Source organism: Triturus cristatus, chromosome 8, assembly GCF_964204655.1.
Source record: "Triturus cristatus chromosome 8, aTriCri1.1, whole genome shotgun sequence".
Lineage (NCBI taxonomy): Eukaryota > Metazoa > Chordata > Amphibia > Caudata > Salamandridae > Triturus > Triturus cristatus.
The window spans coordinates 112,666,733-112,682,224 of NC_140591.1; positions in this window are offsets into that span (position 1 = coordinate 112,666,733).

Below are 15,492 nucleotides of genomic sequence, written 5' to 3' on the forward strand. Positions count from 1 at the left end.
AGTCATGAATGCACAGCTCTATCCAGGATCACAGCTAATTGTTGACGGTAGATATGGGGAGAACAGCACACCTGCCCAGCCTCGACCTAGCTCCCGAATGTATTGTGCTGATGAATGCGTTACTGAATTTGAGCTTCAACTCGGGCACCTGCTTTATTTATATCTGTAAGTGCTTCCTGTTGAGGTTTAATTTTTGTGACAGGAGCATCGTGCCAGAATGAATCCTGCCCTGCATATTTACCCACGAAGATGCCACCGCCGTTTTGTGCAATACCTCTACTCAACTGGAGTACTTTCTACTGGCTAATCAGTAAGTGCTACCTCGTTGGGTAAATGTATAGTGCTTTTCCTACACTACAACTGCGTAAAGGGCCAGAAGAGTTGTCTACAGTGACCATGTGTGTCTTTACCGGCGCCGACGGGCCCCGGGGTTCCTCGAGTCAGCTGTCCATCATAGTGGGGGAAAGGGCGGGAAGACGATGCCCACCGCTGGTGTGTGGGGCGGGGCCAAACGGGCGTGGCTTCCATGCAGTTCACATGCCTCTTGTTTATAAAGGGCCAGAGACCGATCGGAGCAGCAGATGAGGAGACAGAACCTCCTGGAGTCAGGAACCACACGGGGATTGCGCTCGAGCAAGTCATGGATGCACAGCTCTATCCAGGATCACAGCTAAGTGTTGACGGTAGATATGGGGAGAACAGCACACCTGCCCAGCCTCGACCTAGCTCCCGAATGTATTGTGCTGATGAATGTGTTACTGAATTTGAGCTTCAACTCGGGCACCTGCTTTATTTATATCTGTAAGTGCTTCCTGTTGAGGTTTAATTTTTGTGACAGGAGCATCGTGCCAGAATGAATCCTGCCCTGCATATTTACCCACGAAGATGCCACCGCCGTTTTGTGCAATACCTCTACTCAACTGGAGTACTTTCTACTGGCTAATCAGTAAGTGCTACCTCTTTGGGTAAATGTATAGTGCTTTTCCTACACTACAACTGCGTAAAGGGCCAGAAGAGTTGTCTACAGTGACCATGTGTGTCTTTACCGGCGCCGACGGGCCCCGGGGTTCCTCGAGTCAGCTGTCCATCATAGTGGGGGAAAGGGCGGGAAGACGATGCCCACCGCTGGTGTGTGGGGCGGGGCCAAACGGGCGTGGCTTCCACGCAGTTCACATGCCTCTTGTTTATAAAGGGCCAGAGACCGATCGGAGCAGCAGATGAGGAGACAGAACCTCCTGGTGTCAGGAACCACACGGGGATTGCGCTCGAGCAAGTCATAAGTCATGGATGCACAGCTCTATCCAGGATCACAGCTAATTGTTGACGGTAGATATGGGGAGAACAGCACACCTGCCCAGCCTCGACCTAGCTCCCGAATGTATTGTGCTGATGAATGCGTTACTGAATTTGAGCTTCAACTCGGGCACCTGCTTTATTTATATCTGTAAGTGCTTCCTGTTGAGGTTTAATTTTTGTGACAGGAGCATCGTGCCAGAATGAATCCTGCCCTGCATATTTACCCACGAAGATGCCACCGCCGTTTTGTGCAATACCTCTACTCAACTGGAGTACTTTCTACTGGCTAATCAGTAAGTGCTACCTCGTTGGGTAAATGTATAGTGCTTTTCCTACACTACAACTGCGTAAAGGGCCAGAAGAGTTGTCTACAGTGACCATGTGTGTCTTTACCGGCGCCGACGGGCCCCGGGTTCCTCGAGTCAGCTGTCCATCATAGTGGGGGAAAGGGCGGGAAGACGATGCCCACCGCTGGTGTGTGGGGCGGGGCCAAACGGGCGTGGCTTCCACGCAGTTCACATGCCTCTTGTTTATAAAGGGCCAGAGACCGATCGGAGCAGCAGATGAGGAGACAGAACCTCCTGGTGTCAGGAACCACACGGGGATTGCGCTCGAGCAAGTCATGGATGCACAGCTCTATCCAGGATCACAGCTAATTGTTGACGGTAGATATGGGGAGAACAGCACACCTGCCCAGCCTCGACCTAGCTCCCGAATGTATTGTGCTGATGAATGCGTTACTGAATTTGAGCTTCAACTCGGGCACCTGCTTTATTTATATCTGTAAGTGCTTCCTGTTGAGGTTTAATTTTTGTGACAGGAGCATCGTGCCAGAATGAATCCTGCCCTGCTTATTTACCCACGAAGATGCCACCGCCGTTTTGTGCAATACCTCTACTCAACTGGAGTACTTTCTACTGGCTAATCAGTAAGTGCTACCTCTTTGGGTAAATGTATAGTGCTTTTCCTACACTACAACTGCGTAAAGGGCCAGAAGAGTTGTCTACAGTGACCATGTGTGTCTTTACCGGCGCCGACGGGCCCCGGGGTTCCTCGAGTCAGCTGTCCATCATAGTGGGGGAAAGGGCGGGAAGACGATGCCCACCGCTGGTGTGTGGGGCGGGGCCAAACGGGCGTGGCTTCCACGCAGTTCACATGCCTCTTGTTTATAAAGGGCCAGAGACCGATCGGAGCAGCAGATGAGGAGACAGAACCTCCTGGTGTCAGGAACCACACGGGGATTGCGCTCGAGCAAGTCATAAGTCATGGATGCACAGCTCTATCCAGGATCACAGCTAATTGTTGACGGTAGATATGGGGAGAACAGCACACCTGCCCAGCCTCGACCTAGCTCCCGAATGTATTGTGCTGATGAATGCGTTACTGAATTTGAGCTTCAACTCGGGCACCTGCTTTATTTATATCTGTAAGTGCTTCCTGTTGAGGTTTTATTTTTGTGACAGGAGCATCGTGCCAGAATGAATCCTGCCCTGCATATTTACCCACGAAGATGCCACCGCCGTTTTGTGCAATACCTCTACTCAACTGGAGTACTTTCTACTGGCTAATCAGTAAGTGCTACCTCGTTGGGTAAATGTATAGTGCTTTTCCTACACTACAACTGCGTAAAGGGCCAGAAGAGTTGTCTACAGTGACCATGTGTGTCTTTACCGGCGCCGACGGGCCCCGGGGTTCCTCGAGTCAGCTGTCCATCATAGTGGGGGAAAGGGCGGGAAGACGATGCCCACCGCTGGTGTGTGGGGCGGGGCCAAACGGGCGTGGCTTCCACGCAGTTCACATGCCTCTTGTTTATAAAGGGCCAGAGACCGATCGGAGCAGCAGATGAGGAGACAGAACCTCCTGGTGTCAGGAACCACACGGGGATTGCGCTCGAGCAAGTCATGGATGCACAGCTCTATCCAGGATCACAGCTAATTGTTGACGGTAGATATGGGGAGAACAGCACACCTGCCCAGCCTCGACCTAGCTCCCGAATGTATTGTGCTGATGAATGCGTTACTGAATTTGAGCTTCAACTCGGGCACCTGCTTTATTTATATCTGTAAGTGCTTCCTGTTGAGGTTTAATTTTTGTGACAGGAGCATCGTGCCAGAATGAATCCTGCCCTGCTTATTTACCCACGAAGATGCCACCGCCGTTTTGTGCAATACCTCTACTCAACTGGAGTACTTTCTACTGGCTAATCAGTAAGTGCTACCTCTTTGGGTAAATGTATAGTGCTTTTCCTACACTACAACTGCGTAAAGGGCCAGAAGAGTTGTCTACAGTGACCATGTGTGTCTTTACCGGCGCCGACGGGCCCCGGGGTTCCTCGAGTCAGCTGTCCATCATAGTGGGGGAAAGGGCGGGAAGACGATGCCCACCGCTGGTGTGTGGGGCGGGGCCAAACGGGCGTGGCTTCCACGCAGTTCACATGCCTCTTGTTTATAAAGGGCCAGAGACCGATCGGAGCAGCAGATGAGGAGACAGAACCTCCTGGTGTCAGGAACCACACGGGGATTGCGCTCGAGCAAGTCATGGATGCACAGCTCTATCCAGGATCACAGCTAATTGTTGACGGTAGATATGGGGAGAACAGCACACCTGCCCAGCCTCGACCTAGCTCCCGAATGTATTGTGCTGATGAATGCGTTACTGAATTTGAGCTTCAACTCGGGCACCTGCTTTATTTATATCTGTAAGTGCTTCCTGTTGAGGTTTAATTTTTGTGACAGGAGCATCGTGCCAGAATGAATCCTGCCCTGCTTATTTACCCACGAAGATGCCACCGCCGTTTTGTGCAATACCTCTACTCAACTGGAGTACTTTCTACTGGCTAATCAGTAAGTGCTACCTCTTTGGGTAAATGTATAGTGCTTTTCCTACACTACAACTGCGTAAAGGGCCAGAAGAGTTGTCTACAGTGACCATGTGTGTCTTTACCGGCGCCGACGGGCCCCGGGGTTCCTCGAGTCAGCTGTCCATCATAGTGGGGGAAAGGGCGGGAAGACGATGCCCACCGCTGGTGTGTGGGGCGGGGCCAAACGGGCGTGGCTTCCACGCAGTTCACATGCCTCTTGTTTATAAAGGGCCAGAGACCGATCGGAGCAGCAGATGAGGAGACAGAACCTCCTGGTGTCAGGAACCACACGGGGATTGCGCTCGAGCAAGTCATAAGTCATGGATGCACAGCTCTATCCAGGATCACAGCTAATTGTTGACGGTAGATATGGGGAGAACAGCACACCTGCCCAGCCTCGACCTAGCTCCCGAATGTATTGTGCTGATGAATGCGTTACTGAATTTGAGCTTCAACTCGGGCACCTGCTTTATTTATATCTGTAAGTGCTTCCTGTTGAGGTTTTATTTTTGTGACAGGAGCATCGTGCCAGAATGAATCCTGCCCTGCATATTTACCCACGAAGATGCCACCGCCGTTTTGTGCAATACCTCTACTCAACTGGAGTACTTTCTACTGGCTAATCAGTAAGTGCTACCTCGTTGGGTAAATGTATAGTGCTTTTCCTACACTACAACTGCGTAAAGGGCCAGAAGAGTTGTCTACAGTGACCATGTGTGTCTTTACCGGCGCCGACGGGCCCCGGGGTTCCTCGAGTCAGCTGTCCATCATAGTGGGGGAAAGGGCGGGAAGACGATGCCCACCGCTGGTGTGTGGGGCGGGGCCAAACGGGCGTGGCTTCCACGCAGTTCACATGCCTCTTGTTTATAAAGGGCCAGAGACCGATCGGAGCAGCAGATGAGGAGACAGAACCTCCTGGTGTCAGGAACCACACGGGGATTGCGCTCGAGCAAGTCATGGATGCACAGCTCTATCCAGGATCACAGCTAATTGTTGACGGTAGATATGGGGAGAACAGCACACCTGCCCAGCCTCGACCTAGCTCCCGAATGTATTGTGCTGATGAATGCGTTACTGAATTTGAGCTTCAACTCGGGCACCTGCTTTATTTATATCTGTAAGTGCTTCCTGTTGAGGTTTAATTTTTGTGACAGGAGCATCGTGCCAGAATGAATCCTGCCCTGCTTATTTACCCACGAAGATGCCACCGCCGTTTTGTGCAATACCTCTACTCAACTGGAGTACTTTCTACTGGCTAATCAGTAAGTGCTACCTCTTTGGGTAAATGTATAGTGCTTTTCCTACACTACAACTGCGTAAAGGGCCAGAAGAGTTGTCTACAGTGACCATGTGTGTCTTTACCGGCGCCGACGGGCCCCGGGGTTCCTCGAGTCAGCTGTCCATCATAGTGGGGGAAAGGGCGGGAAGACGATGCCCACCGCTGGTGTGTGGGGCGGGGCCAAACGGGCGTGGCTTCCACGCAGTTCACATGCCTCTTGTTTATAAAGGGCCAGAGACCGATCGGAGCAGCAGATGAGGAGACAGAACCTCCTGGTGTCAGGAACCACACGGGGATTGCGCTCGAGCAAGTCATAAGTCATGGATGCACAGCTCTATCCAGGATCACAGCTAATTGTTGACGGTAGATATGGGGAGAACAGCACACCTGCCCAGCCTCGACCTAGCTCCCGAATGTATTGTGCTGATGAATGCGTTACTGAATTTGAGCTTCAACTCGGGCACCTGCTTTATTTATATCTGTAAGTGCTTCCTGTTGAGGTTTTATTTTTGTGACAGGAGCATCGTGCCAGAATGAATCCTGCCCTGCATATTTACCCACGAAGATGCCACCGCCGTTTTGTGCAATACCTCTACTCAACTGGAGTACTTTCTACTGGCTAATCAGTAAGTGCTACCTCGTTGGGTAAATGTATAGTGCTTTTCCTACACTACAACTGCGTAAAGGGCCAGAAGAGTTGTCTACAGTGACCATGTGTGTCTTTACCGGCGCCGACGGGCCCCGGGGTTCCTCGAGTCAGCTGTCCATCATAGTGGGGGAAAGGGCGGGAAGACGATGCCCACCGCTGGTGTGTGGGGCGGGGCCAAACGGGCGTGGCTTCCACGCAGTTCACATGCCTCTTGTTTATAAAGGGCCAGAGACCGATCGGAGCAGCAGATGAGGAGACAGAACCTCCTGGTGTCAGGAACCACACGGGGATTGCGCTCGAGCAAGTCATGGATGCACAGCTCTATCCAGGATCACAGCTAATTGTTGACGGTAGATATGGGGAGAACAGCACACCTGCCCAGCCTCGACCTAGCTCCCGAATGTATTGTGCTGATGAATGCGTTACTGAATTTGAGCTTCAACTCGGGCACCTGCTTTATTTATATCTGTAAGTGCTTCCTGTTGAGGTTTAATTTTTGTGACAGGAGCATCGTGCCAGAATGAATCCTGCCCTGCTTATTTACCCACGAAGATGCCACCGCCGTTTTGTGCAATACCTCTACTCAACTGGAGTACTTTCTACTGGCTAATCAGTAAGTGCTACCTCTTTGGGTAAATGTATAGTGCTTTTCCTACACTACAACTGCGTAAAGGGCCAGAAGAGTTGTCTACAGTGACCATGTGTGTCTTTACCGGCGCCGACGGGCCCCGGGGTTCCTCGAGTCAGCTGTCCATCATAGTGGGGGAAAGGGCGGGAAGACGATGCCCACCGCTGGTGTGTGGGGCGGGGCCAAACGGGCGTGGCTTCCACGCAGTTCACATGCCTCTTGTTTATAAAGGGCCAGAGACCGATCGGAGCAGCAGATGAGGAGACAGAACCTCCTGGTGTCAGGAACCACACGGGGATTGCGCTCGAGCAAGTCATGGATGCACAGCTCTATCCAGGATCACAGCTAATTGTTGACGGTAGATATGGGGAGAACAGCACACCTGCCCAGCCTCGACCTAGCTCCCGAATGTATTGTGCTGATGAATGCGTTACTGAATTTGAGCTTCAACTCGGGCACCTGCTTTATTTATATCTGTAAGTGCTTCCTGTTGAGGTTTAATTTTTGTGACAGGAGCATCGTGCCAGAATGAATCCTGCCCTGCTTATTTACCCACGAAGATGCCACCGCCGTTTTGTGCAATACCTCTACTCAACTGGAGTACTTTCTACTGGCTAATCAGTAAGTGCTACCTCTTTGGGTAAATGTATAGTGCTTTTCCTACACTACAACTGCGTAAAGGGCCAGAAGAGTTGTCTACAGTGACCATGTGTGTCTTTACCGGCGCCGACGGGCCCCGGGGTTCCTCGAGTCAGCTGTCCATCATAGTGGGGGAAAGGGCGGGAAGACGATGCCCACCGCTGGTGTGTGGGGCGGGGCCAAACGGGCGTGGCTTCCACGCAGTTCACATGCCTCTTGTTTATAAAGGGCCAGAGACCGATCGGAGCAGCAGATGAGGAGACAGAACCTCCTGGTGTCAGGAACCACACGGGGATTGCGCTCGAGCAAGTCATAAGTCATGGATGCACAGCTCTATCCAGGATCACAGCTAATTGTTGACGGTAGATATGGGGAGAACAGCACACCTGCCCAGCCTCGACCTAGCTCCCGAATGTATTGTGCTGATGAATGCGTTACTGAATTTGAGCTTCAACTCGGGCACCTGCTTTATTTATATCTGTAAGTGCTTCCTGTTGAGGTTTTATTTTTGTGACAGGAGCATCGTGCCAGAATGAATCCTGCCCTGCATATTTACCCACGAAGATGCCACCGCCGTTTTGTGCAATACCTCTACTCAACTGGAGTACTTTCTACTGGCTAATCAGTAAGTGCTACCTCGTTGGGTAAATGTATAGTGCTTTTCCTACACTACAACTGCGTAAAGGGCCAGAAGAGTTGTCTACAGTGACCATGTGTGTCTTTACCGGCGCCGACGGGCCCCGGGGTTCCTCGAGTCAGCTGTCCATCATAGTGGGGGAAAGGGCGGGAAGACGATGCCCACCGCTGGTGTGTGGGGCGGGGCCAAACGGGCGTGGCTTCCACGCAGTTCACATGCCTCTTGTTTATAAAGGGCCAGAGACCGATCGGAGCAGCAGATGAGGAGACAGAACCTCCTGGTGTCAGGAACCACACGGGGATTGCGCTCGAGCAAGTCATGGATGCACAGCTCTATCCAGGATCACAGCTAATTGTTGACGGTAGATATGGGGAGAACAGCACACCTGCCCAGCCTCGACCTAGCTCCCGAATGTATTGTGCTGATGAATGCGTTACTGAATTTGAGCTTCAACTCGGGCACCTGCTTTATTTATATCTGTAAGTGCTTCCTGTTGAGGTTTAATTTTTGTGACAGGAGCATCGTGCCAGAATGAATCCTGCCCTGCTTATTTACCCACGAAGATGCCACCGCCGTTTTGTGCAATACCTCTACTCAACTGGAGTACTTTCTACTGGCTAATCAGTAAGTGCTACCTCTTTGGGTAAATGTATAGTGCTTTTCCTACACTACAACTGCGTAAAGGGCCAGAAGAGTTGTCTACAGTGACCATGTGTGTCTTTACCGGCGCCGACGGGCCCCGGGGTTCCTCGAGTCAGCTGTCCATCATAGTGGGGGAAAGGGCGGGAAGACGATGCCCACCGCTGGTGTGTGGGGCGGGGCCAAACGGGCGTGGCTTCCACGCAGTTCACATGCCTCTTGTTTATAAAGGGCCAGAGACCGATCGGAGCAGCAGATGAGGAGACAGAACCTCCTGGTGTCAGGAACCACACGGGGATTGCGCTCGAGCAAGTCATAAGTCATGGATGCACAGCTCTATCCAGGATCACAGCTAATTGTTGACGGTAGATATGGGGAGAACAGCACACCTGCCCAGCCTCGACCTAGCTCCCGAATGTATTGTGCTGATGAATGCGTTACTGAATTTGAGCTTCAACTCGGGCACCTGCTTTATTTATATCTGTAAGTGCTTCCTGTTGAGGTTTTATTTTTGTGACAGGAGCATCGTGCCAGAATGAATCCTGCCCTGCATATTTACCCACGAAGATGCCACCGCCGTTTTGTGCAATACCTCTACTCAACTGGAGTACTTTCTACTGGCTAATCAGTAAGTGCTACCTCGTTGGGTAAATGTATAGTGCTTTTCCTACACTACAACTGCGTAAAGGGCCAGAAGAGTTGTCTACAGTGACCATGTGTGTCTTTACCGGCGCCGACGGGCCCCGGGGTTCCTCGAGTCAGCTGTCCATCATAGTGGGGGAAAGGGCGGGAAGACGATGCCCACCGCTGGTGTGTGGGGCGGGGCCAAACGGGCGTGGCTTCCACGCAGTTCACATGCCTCTTGTTTATAAAGGGCCAGAGACCGATCGGAGCAGCAGATGAGGAGACAGAACCTCCTGGTGTCAGGAACCACACGGGGATTGCGCTCGAGCAAGTCATGGATGCACAGCTCTATCCAGGATCACAGCTAATTGTTGACGGTAGATATGGGGAGAACAGCACACCTGCCCAGCCTCGACCTAGCTCCCGAATGTATTGTGCTGATGAATGCGTTACTGAATTTGAGCTTCAACTCGGGCACCTGCTTTATTTATATCTGTAAGTGCTTCCTGTTGAGGTTTAATTTTTGTGACAGGAGCATCGTGCCAGAATGAATCCTGCCCTGCTTATTTACCCACGAAGATGCCACCGCCGTTTTGTGCAATACCTCTACTCAACTGGAGTACTTTCTACTGGCTAATCAGTAAGTGCTACCTCTTTGGGTAAATGTATAATGCTTTTCCTACACTACAACTGCGTAAAGGGCCAGAAGAGTTGTCTACAGTGACCATGTGTGTCTTTACCGGCGCCGACGGGCCCCGGGGTTCCTCGAGTCAGCTGTCCATCATAGTGGGGGAAAGGGCGGGAAGACGATGCCCACCGCTGGTGTGTGGGGCGGGGCCAAACGGGCGTGGCTTCCACGCAGTTCACATGCCTCTTGTTTATAAAGGGCCAGAGACCGATCGGAGCAGCAGATGAGGAGACAGAACCTCCTGGTGTCAGGAACCACACGGGGATTGCGCTCGAGCAAGTCATGGATGCACAGCTCTATCCAGGATCACAGCTAATTGTTGACGGTAGATATGGGGAGAACAGCACACCTGCCCAGCCTCGACCTAGCTCCCGAATGTATTGTGCTGATGAATGCGTTACTGAATTTGAGCTTCAACTCGGGCACCTGCTTTATTTATATCTGTAAGTGCTTCCTGTTGAGGTTTAATTTTTGTGACAGGAGCATCGTGCCAGAATGAATCCTGCCCTGCTTATTTACCCACGAAGATGCCACCGCCGTTTTGTGCAATACCTCTACTCAACTGGAGTACTTTCTACTGGCTAATCAGTAAGTGCTACCTCTTTGGGTAAATGTATAGTGCTTTTCCTACACTACAACTGCGTAAAGGGCCAGAAGAGTTGTCTACAGTGACCATGTGTGTCTTTACCGGCGCCGACGGGCCCCGGGGTTCCTCGAGTCAGCTGTCCATCATAGTGGGGGAAAGGGCGGGAAGACGATGCCCACCGCTGGTGTGTGGGGCGGGGCCAAACGGGCGTGGCTTCCACGCAGTTCACATGCCTCTTGTTTATAAAGGGCCAGAGACCGATCGGAGCAGCAGATGAGGAGACAGAACCTCCTGGTGTCAGGAACCACACGGGGATTGCGCTCGAGCAAGTCATAAGTCATGGATGCACAGCTCTATCCAGGATCACAGCTAATTGTTGACGGTAGATATGGGGAGAACAGCACACCTGCCCAGCCTCGACCTAGCTCCCGAATGTATTGTGCTGATGAATGCGTTACTGAATTTGAGCTTCAACTCGGGCACCTGCTTTATTTATATCTGTAAGTGCTTCCTGTTGAGGTTTTATTTTTGTGACAGGAGCATCGTGCCAGAATGAATCCTGCCCTGCATATTTACCCACGAAGATGCCACCGCCGTTTTGTGCAATACCTCTACTCAACTGGAGTACTTTCTACTGGCTAATCAGTAAGTGCTACCTCGTTGGGTAAATGTATAGTGCTTTTCCTACACTACAACTGCGTAAAGGGCCAGAAGAGTTGTCTACAGTGACCATGTGTGTCTTTACCGGCGCCGACGGGCCCCGGGGTTCCTCGAGTCAGCTGTCCATCATAGTGGGGGAAAGGGCGGGAAGACGATGCCCACCGCTGGTGTGTGGGGCGGGGCCAAACGGGCGTGGCTTCCACGCAGTTCACATGCCTCTTGTTTATAAAGGGCCAGAGACCGATCGGAGCAGCAGATGAGGAGACAGAACCTCCTGGTGTCAGGAACCACACGGGGATTGCGCTCGAGCAAGTCATGGATGCACAGCTCTATCCAGGATCACAGCTAATTGTTGACGGTAGATATGGGGAGAACAGCACACCTGCCCAGCCTCGACCTAGCTCCCGAATGTATTGTGCTGATGAATGCGTTACTGAATTTGAGCTTCAACTCGGGCACCTGCTTTATTTATATCTGTAAGTGCTTCCTGTTGAGGTTTAATTTTTGTGACAGGAGCATCGTGCCAGAATGAATCCTGCCCTGCTTATTTACCCACGAAGATGCCACCGCCGTTTTGTGCAATACCTCTACTCAACTGGAGTACTTTCTACTGGCTAATCAGTAAGTGCTACCTCTTTGGGTAAATGTATAGTGCTTTTCCTACACTACAACTGCGTAAAGGGCCAGAAGAGTTGTCTACAGTGACCATGTGTGTCTTTACCGGCGCCGACGGGCCCCGGGGTTCCTCGAGTCAGCTGTCCATCATAGTGGGGGAAAGGGCGGGAAGACGATGCCCACCGCTGGTGTGTGGGGCGGGGCCAAACGGGCGTGGCTTCCACGCAGTTCACATGCCTCTTGTTTATAAAGGGCCAGAGACCGATCGGAGCAGCAGATGAGGAGACAGAACCTCCTGGTGTCAGGAACCACACGGGGATTGCGCTCGAGCAAGTCATAAGTCATGGATGCACAGCTCTATCCAGGATCACAGCTAATTGTTGACGGTAGATATGGGGAGAACAGCACACCTGCCCAGCCTCGACCTAGCTCCCGAATGTATTGTGCTGATGAATGCGTTACTGAATTTGAGCTTCAACTCGGGCACCTGCTTTATTTATATCTGTAAGTGCTTCCTGTTGAGGTTTTATTTTTGTGACAGGAGCATCGTGCCAGAATGAATCCTGCCCTGCATATTTACCCACGAAGATGCCACCGCCGTTTTGTGCAATACCTCTACTCAACTGGAGTACTTTCTACTGGCTAATCAGTAAGTGCTACCTCGTTGGGTAAATGTATAGTGCTTTTCCTACACTACAACTGCGTAAAGGGCCAGAAGAGTTGTCTACAGTGACCATGTGTGTCTTTACCGGCGCCGACGGGCCCCGGGGTTCCTCGAGTCAGCTGTCCATCATAGTGGGGGAAAGGGCGGGAAGACGATGCCCACCGCTGGTGTGTGGGGCGGGGCCAAACGGGCGTGGCTTCCACGCAGTTCACATGCCTCTTGTTTATAAAGGGCCAGAGACCGATCGGAGCAGCAGATGAGGAGACAGAACCTCCTGGTGTCAGGAACCACACGGGGATTGCGCTCGAGCAAGTCATGGATGCACAGCTCTATCCAGGATCACAGCTAATTGTTGACGGTAGATATGGGGAGAACAGCACACCTGCCCAGCCTCGACCTAGCTCCCGAATGTATTGTGCTGATGAATGCGTTACTGAATTTGAGCTTCAACTCGGGCACCTGCTTTATTTATATCTGTAAGTGCTTCCTGTTGAGGTTTAATTTTTGTGACAGGAGCATCGTGCCAGAATGAATCCTGCCCTGCTTATTTACCCACGAAGATGCCACCGCCGTTTTGTGCAATACCTCTACTCAACTGGAGTACTTTCTACTGGCTAATCAGTAAGTGCTACCTCTTTGGGTAAATGTATAGTGCTTTTCCTACACTACAACTGCGTAAAGGGCCAGAAGAGTTGTCTACAGTGACCATGTGTGTCTTTACCGGCGCCGACGGGCCCCGGGGTTCCTCGAGTCAGCTGTCCATCATAGTGGGGGAAAGGGCGGGAAGACGATGCCCACCGCTGGTGTGTGGGGCGGGGCCAAACGGGCGTGGCTTCCACGCAGTTCACATGCCTCTTGTTTATAAAGGGCCAGAGACCGATCGGAGCAGCAGATGAGGAGACAGAACCTCCTGGTGTCAGGAACCACACGGGGATTGCGCTCGAGCAAGTCATGGATGCACAGCTCTATCCAGGATCACAGCTAATTGTTGACGGTAGATATGGGGAGAACAGCACACCTGCCCAGCCTCGACCTAGCTCCCGAATGTATTGTGCTGATGAATGCGTTACTGAATTTGAGCTTCAACTCGGGCACCTGCTTTATTTATATCTGTAAGTGCTTCCTGTTGAGGTTTAATTTTTGTGACAGGAGCATCGTGCCAGAATGAATCCTGCCCTGCTTATTTACCCACGAAGATGCCACCGCCGTTTTGTGCAATACCTCTACTCAACTGGAGTACTTTCTACTGGCTAATCAGTAAGTGCTACCTCTTTGGGTAAATGTATAGTGCTTTTCCTACACTACAACTGCGTAAAGGGCCAGAAGAGTTGTCTACAGTGACCATGTGTGTCTTTACCGGCGCCGACGGGCCCCGGGGTTCCTCGAGTCAGCTGTCCATCATAGTGGGGGAAAGGGCGGGAAGACGATGCCCACCGCTGGTGTGTGGGGCGGGGCCAAACGGGCGTGGCTTCCACGCAGTTCACATGCCTCTTGTTTATAAAGGGCCAGAGACCGATCGGAGCAGCAGATGAGGAGACAGAACCTCCTGGTGTCAGGAACCACACGGGGATTGCGCTCGAGCAAGTCATAAGTCATGGATGCACAGCTCTATCCAGGATCACAGCTAATTGTTGACGGTAGATATGGGGAGAACAGCACACCTGCCCAGCCTCGACCTAGCTCCCGAATGTATTGTGCTGATGAATGCGTTACTGAATTTGAGCTTCAACTCGGGCACCTGCTTTATTTATATCTGTAAGTGCTTCCTGTTGAGGTTTTATTTTTGTGACAGGAGCATCGTGCCAGAATGAATCCTGCCCTGCATATTTACCCACGAAGATGCCACCGCCGTTTTGTGCAATACCTCTACTCAACTGGAGTACTTTCTACTGGCTAATCAGTAAGTGCTACCTCGTTGGGTAAATGTATAGTGCTTTTCCTACACTACAACTGCGTAAAGGGCCAGAAGAGTTGTCTACAGTGACCATGTGTGTCTTTACCGGCGCCGACGGGCCCCGGGGTTCCTCGAGTCAGCTGTCCATCATAGTGGGGGAAAGGGCGGGAAGACGATGCCCACCGCTGGTGTGTGGGGCGGGGCCAAACGGGCGTGGCTTCCACGCAGTTCACATGCCTCTTGTTTATAAAGGGCCAGAGACCGATCGGAGCAGCAGATGAGGAGACAGAACCTCCTGGTGTCAGGAACCACACGGGGATTGCGCTCGAGCAAGTCATGGATGCACAGCTCTATCCAGGATCACAGCTAATTGTTGACGGTAGATATGGGGAGAACAGCACACCTGCCCAGCCTCGACCTAGCTCCCGAATGTATTGTGCTGATGAATGCGTTACTGAATTTGAGCTTCAACTCGGGCACCTGCTTTATTTATATCTGTAAGTGCTTCCTGTTGAGGTTTAATTTTTGTGACAGGAGCATCGTGCCAGAATGAATCCTGCCCTGCTTATTTACCCACGAAGATGCCACCGCCGTTTTGTGCAATACCTCTACTCAACTGGAGTACTTTCTACTGGCTAATCAGTAAGTGCTACCTCTTTGGGTAAATGTATAGTGCTTTTCCTACACTACAACTGCGTAAAGGGCCAGAAGAGTTGTCTACAGTGACCATGTGTGTCTTTACCGGCGCCGACGGGCCCCGGGGTTCCTCGAGTCAGCTGTCCATCATAGTGGGGGAAAGGGCGGGAAGACGATGCCCACCGCTGGTGTGTGGGGCGGGGCCAAACGGGCGTGGCTTCCACGCAGTTCACATGCCTCTTGTTTATAAAGGGCCAGAGACCGATCGGAGCAGCAGATGAGGAGACAGAACCTCCTGGTGTCAGGAACCACACGGGGATTGCGCTCGAGCAAGTCATAAGTCATGGATGCACAGCTCTATCCAGGATCACAGCTAATTGTTGACGGTAGATATGGGGAGAACAGCACACCTGCCCAGCCTCGACCTAGCTCCCGAATGTATTGTGCTGATGAATGCGTTACTGAATTTGAGCTTCAACTCGGGCACCTGCTTTATTT